Raw genomic sequence first — 6643 nt, 5'->3', positions numbered from 1 at the left:
CTCTCTCTCTCTCTCTCTCTCTCTCTCTCTTTTTCTTTTCGTTGTATTGAATATAAAAAAATTATTCTCGTTGTATCGATAAAAAGAATTCTCTTTTTCGACTTACTCAAAGCAATGGAGAAGGACTTCAAAAATGTTGAAGTTGAAGGAGATTTCAAGCTTGTGACAGATGCAGTGAATGACCACTTTGAACCACCTTTGAGATTGATCAAACTAGTGGAAGACATTAGAACTTTAGCTGAAAGTTTTGATTCTAATACTTTTAGCTTTCATTGAAAACCTACCGTACATTGGGGAGCAATGTGAGAAAGGTTCCAAACTTGTTTAGTAAAATCACAAGAACCAAAAAGATGGTTTGCTGTTTCATTATCATTGTTACAAATAAGGGTACAAGAGTTATCAGTAATAAAACCAAACCTGGAGAGTATGTCTCTTGTTTTGAGTCTACCTCTGATCAAGGGTCAACCAAAAAGCTAAATTTTTGGTTGGATCTTTTATTTTCATAACTTGTTTAGCAGCTGTATTTGATCATGTTTTTGAACTTGATCATACTGTAACCAAGTAGCAAACTTAATTGAAAAGATACCATTTGAGGATGGGCCTCAAATAATTGCATCTTCATGATTCGAAATAAGCAAAAGAACTCCAAGAATATGATTAACTAAACTTATATCAAGAACTAAACAAAAACTTAGCTTTGTTCCAAGCACCTTTTAAAATATAGTCCTCCACATATTCATCCAAATTTATTTTAGAGAGATAGCTTTAAGGCAACAAGTTAACAAATGGGTGATTAAAGACCCAATTAAAGGTCCAAAATTTAATTTGTTTACCATTTCCAACAACCCATGACATACATTTATCAGTTCTCTTGAATCAAATACTAAATTCCAAGCAGTAGAGTTGATAAGTATTTTCTTCTAACTATTTGAGCCCACCAATTGTTGACATCAATTAGAACTTTCCAAGCAAGTTTAGCCAAAGCAACATTATTTTAAAAACTTGCCGGTTCTATGCCTTACCCTCCTATAGACTTGGGTTGACAAAAGTTGATTCCAAGCTACAGGAGGACATTTCACATCATACCCTAGAAATAATCTCTGATTAATTTATAAATACTATTAGTAAGCTTTTTGGACATTTGAAACATGACATGATATGATCTAGCATAGGAGCAAGGTTAAATTTGATAAGAGTCGATCTACCTGCTCGTGAGAGTGTACCATTTCTTTCTCTATCAATAAAATTTCGACTAAGGACGAGGAGTAGACCTTAGATCACTTACTCAAAAAAAAAACTTGCAAGTTTGTTTTTGAGTTTAAGTAATAACTCCTTAGCATTAATGAGATATTTCCCAAAAAAAAACATTATGGATACCTAAGTATTTTCGTACGGTGGACTTTTGTTGAATGTTAAAAACATTAACAATATCATTTTTTGTAGCAGAGTTTACCTTTGGAGAGAAAAATAACGAAGATTTATGATAATTGATCTTTTGGTCAGAAGCTTAAGAGAGAAGGTTACGAAAAATTTAATTGTTTTTTTTTCTCCTTTGTTAGAGGCCTTTGCAAAGATTAAACAGTCATAAGCAAACATTAAATTTGAAATTTTGAACCCTAAAGGGAAAGACAGAGACCAACGTGGGTCTTATAATCCACTGCTAGAGCATCAAATTGTCTAATAAGAGGTTCCATAGCTAAAATGAAAATATAAGGAGAAAGGGATCTCCTTGTCTAATCCTCATAGCTGGTTTAAACCAACATGAAAGATTACCATTTATCAGCAAAGAAAGGAAACTGAAGAAAGGCAGTCGTAGATCAAATTCATCTAAAAACTATGACAGCCAAACTTTCTAAAGCATTGGGTCGCAGGCCAATAAGAGTTGTTTAATAGGGTTTTTTTTTTTTTTTAGTTTTGTTTTGATTTTTGAATGTCAGTTTAGGTACAAGTATAAGGTGCTAGGATAGCTAATTGGTTATACAACTTACTAAATTAGTTGATATTTTTTTTTGAGATGTGAAATTCACACACCCCAAATTAAAATCCACATACTTATTTTTATTTTTAAATTAACACATTCACAAAAAGACAAAGTTTGAGTCAACTAAAAATAAAATTTAAGTTACTACAAAAAAGAAAAAATGGTGTGTGAATTTTATTTTAGGTGTGTGGATTTCATAACTTTTTTTGTCATTATTTAGTTGATCAGTTAGTTAAAAATTGATGATGGGTGTGTGTCTGTACTTCAATAAGATACATTGCTATTAGTTTACAGGACCAGTTTCGTCGGGCCACATTAGCACTTGTTTTCTTATAAGGATCGCAGCAGATGGATTACAGTAAAGCTTGACTGTACTTAAAGTAGGACTTGGATTAATTCTATATATATGTTTTCCTAACCAAATGTACTTGCAGTTGGTTACATTTCTAATTATGGTAGTATGGCATGTCCATGCGAAATCCTCACGATAGACATATTGGAAATCCTTGGTCAAAATGATCGAGGGGCGTGCTTGTACTTCAAAATCCTGGTATAAATAACTAAACAATTCAGCTTCTTCAAGGTGAACCATGCCTGTTGATTGTTATCATTGCGACACTTTTTCCATGGCAGACATGACTTCTCAAGGGACCCCTCCTCACCAAAGTTATGGTTTCCTCACAGATAGCAAGCATGTCCAAGCCTCTTGTGGGGTGGCCGATTGATGAGTTCGTTTATGAATCTTTACAGCCTTGCAGCATCACATTACATTACATTACATGCTTATGCTCATATGATATCCCATATCTTTTATTATCTCAGAGAAAGGTTAGGTGAGATGAGTTCTTGTATATAATTTGTTATTTTCTTTGAGACAAGATAAGCGTTTCACGTAGATTGTTTAGCATGTCTACATATTGGTGATGATTATATATATATATATATATGAGATTTTTTTACTATACATATGTATATAATATACATTAAGTTGTGAACCGTCCGATCAATTTAAATTTTAATTTATTAAATGATCGGATGGTTATGACTTGATGTATGTTATATATATATATAACAGCCAATTACTATATATATATATATATATATGCATATTTCGTGTTTTATACCGGAGTTGTGAAATAAAAACAATGTTTTTCGGTTAAACAATTAACAAATATTAAAAAGAGAAAATTACACCCTCAACAGTATTTATTGCAAAAATTTTCTTGAAAGAACATCAAAAGTTACATCAGTTTTGATTCTTCAGTTGAGTGCATATTTACAGAAACCCCAAAAATTGTCTTTAGTACATGTTTACTGGTGACTTGCTCAACTGTCTCTTGAGTACTCCATTATCTTGACGTTTATTGGAATTTGAAGATCGAGTTAGAAGGAGCTGGTGTCGTCGTGTCGAGAAGGAAGGATGTGACTGCTTCATCGGGAATTCATGCTAGGATTGCTAGGCATGTGAGACACACAGTGCTTTTGATTCTGTTTAAGATTTCACAGTATCCTGGAGACATACATATGGCAGTACTTGCCTGCTTCTTTTGCATATTTCATGGCAAGAATTAGAATCATACTCTGCAAGTCTCTGAATTTTTTGAATTGTCTTTTGCAGTGAAAACTTACTTGAAATTATAGTAACTATGGGGTTCTGGAAAGTGGAAACTTGATGGCCTAAAAGGGGTAACTCTGGTTGCAGTTCTAACAGTTCTGGTTACAGTATTGGTTGGATTTGAATATGAGAAATATATGATTGGATAATATATTGTGGATATTAATCTCGACCCTTTAATTAATTCTCTTATCTTTCCGTTAAAAGAAGTAAAAAGAAAAACAAGCTACCAGAATCATCATCAGAAAATGAACCCACCTCAACTCAAGTTTCCCCTTCTGGTTCATACGAGCTTAGCTACCTGGTTTGTTTCCACCTAAATAATGAAAATTTAGATTGGCTGGTGGCTTTTGGTTTTGCAACAGTGATCTGTGATGGGTAATTTTCACTGAACACTGCAGTAATGGCTGTCCTAGCAGGTATGCAGGTCGTATGCAGGTCATGGACCTTACCCTGTTAGGTTAATAAATATGATCACAGCAGTGAAGTTGAGCAGTCAATTATTGGTCCCTTTTATTAACAGCGCAGTTAATAAGCAGGCCTTCCATTAAATATTTAAATCTGTTTCTTTCTTTTGATTTCATTATTATTATTATTATTTTTTGGTTGCAAAATTGTATATTTTTTCTATTATCATACAACTATTGGAATTACTACATAATAAGTAATGCACATATTATTATTAATGTTTTCGGATGGTCAAACATGACTTTGGACTATCTTGTACCGGTTGGATCGGCTTGTAGATGGTGAATTACTTCATTACTCCAAGTCTTTATGCTTGTGAGTTTGTGCATGTTTTGACAAACACAAGGATACTAGGATAGTCGAAGATTTTTACCTAAAAGACATGGAGAATTCTGCTTGTTATCAAGCATATCTTTGTATATTAAGCAGTTAATTTTCTTATTAGATCGAGTTCTGACTTTAGCCACTAACTTTTGGTTCATAATTAATTGCATAATCAATTTTGCTCTAAAGAATATATATCATTAGTCCAATAGCCATGCAAGTCATCTGTTTCAGCCCAATTGTTAGGCATGCATGACTACCGAAAATGCTCTGGCCACCCCAAATACCTTATGTAGAATGCTAGAAACGAAAAAGAAGCATATAATGTTACCTCGATCAATTGCTAGCATAGGCATGTCATTCCTTTCCCAAATTTGTAAGCTCTGCTCTAATTAATCCTCTAAATACGCCGATGACAAAAGCTAGCCGGCCGCTCTCGTTATTATTCCATGAATGTGGTGGTTACTTAGCTGCCGCTAGATGCTGGTCGGGTGCCTATGAACATCTGGCTTGAAAGAAGCAACTGATGAGGAAGAAGAGTAGAAGGAGTAGAAGAAAATCATGTCACTACTCATGTCGATCGATAAAGTGTGGCATTAAGGATGAGTCTCTGCAATGCAGAAACAAGATTATCACCTCAGATGATCAAGCAGACAAGCACTTCAGTCACCAACATTCCATCACCTTGGTCAATGGTCAGCTTAGCGATCCAGATTGCAGACGATAATTTAAAGATGATGACAAAGATGGTGTAGTTTCTCTCGTGTGATGCTTGGATGCCACCCATTATCAAGAATAGAGGTATGATATAATGCCCAGATGTATTCTTCTTCAAACTGGAGGATATTTATACTAGTACAGTTTAACCTGTAACTTTAACCTGTAACTAAGTATGAAAGGGGAATACAATAGTAGAGGCGTAGAGTTATGTATGAAAGATAATACTATAAGTCATACAAAGCATGCAACTACATTAATGCAGTAGAGATCTTGTCCGTAAGAGTAGTTCAGATTTGCTCATACTACAGTAGGTGTGTTGAATGAAGCAGCTCACTGAACACTCCCCCCCTCAAGTTGGAGAATAGAATTCTCGCATACCAAATTTGTCTAGTGAGCTGTGAAACATTTTTGCAGAAACAGTTTTGGTCAAAATATATTCAAGTTGATCTTCAGTAGGTACATGTGGCATGTTAATAATTTATGTCTCCAACTTCTCCTTGATGAAATGTCGATCAACGTACTTCAACATGTTTTGTTCATTCATCTTGGACTGGATTGTGTGCTATGTGCTATATATATAAGATTTTTCTCATATATATATTGTGTGCTATATATATAAGATTTTTCTCAGCTGCAGACGTCCGCACCAATGGTTTGGTGCGGATTTTCATTTTTTCACCACTTTTCGATCAAATTTCCTCATCTCTACCGTCTAGTATCTAGATAATATTGTGTAGATCATCTCTGCAAAATTTCAGCCAATTTGGTAATCGTTAAGGCCCTCAAACTCGAAAAACAAATAGACGGACTGAATTCTGTCCGGTTGTGTTCATATATACAAAAAAAACTTGAGTTTGAGGGCCTTAACGATTACCAAATTGGCTAAAATTTTGCAGAGATGATCTACACAATATTATCTAGATACTAGACGGTGGAGATGAGGAAATTCGATCGGAAAGTGGTGCAAAAATGGAAATCCGCACCAAAACCGTTGGTGCGGACGTCCGTAGCCGAGAAGGGATATATATATATATAGAGGGATTCTCAGGTGCGGACGTCCGCACCATTTTACGGTGCGGATTTTCCTCCATTCGCCACCGTACGGCGCCGGTGAGGGCGCGCTTCCACCCCAACGGACTCCAGCAGCTTCCCCGACCTCTTTCCATCCCCGAGGAGTCCGCCGAATTCTAGTTTTCCGGCCAGATTGACTTTGTTTGAAGTTTTGGGTGATCTGGCCGGAAAACTGGTATTCGGCGGACTCGCCGGGGATGAAAAGTGGTCGGGAAAGCTGTTGGATCGCTGGGGTGGAGGCGCGCCCTCGCCGGTGCCGTACAGTGGCGAACGGAGGGAAATCCGCACCGTAAAACGGTGCGGACGTCCGTAGCTGAGACGGACTGTCTATATATATATATCAAGGCCCCAGTAATGAGGGATCCTTTTTTTTGTTTATTTCTAGGGATAGATCATTTGACGAACTTTTCGATCACAAAATCAAATCTCCACCGTTCAATTCGTTGGGCTATATGAGTAGATCA

Source organism: Fragaria vesca, linkage group LG6 (assembly GCF_000184155.1).
Source record: "Fragaria vesca subsp. vesca linkage group LG6, FraVesHawaii_1.0, whole genome shotgun sequence".
NCBI lineage: Eukaryota > Viridiplantae > Streptophyta > Magnoliopsida > Rosales > Rosaceae > Fragaria > Fragaria vesca.
This window is presented reverse-complemented; position numbering follows the sequence as displayed.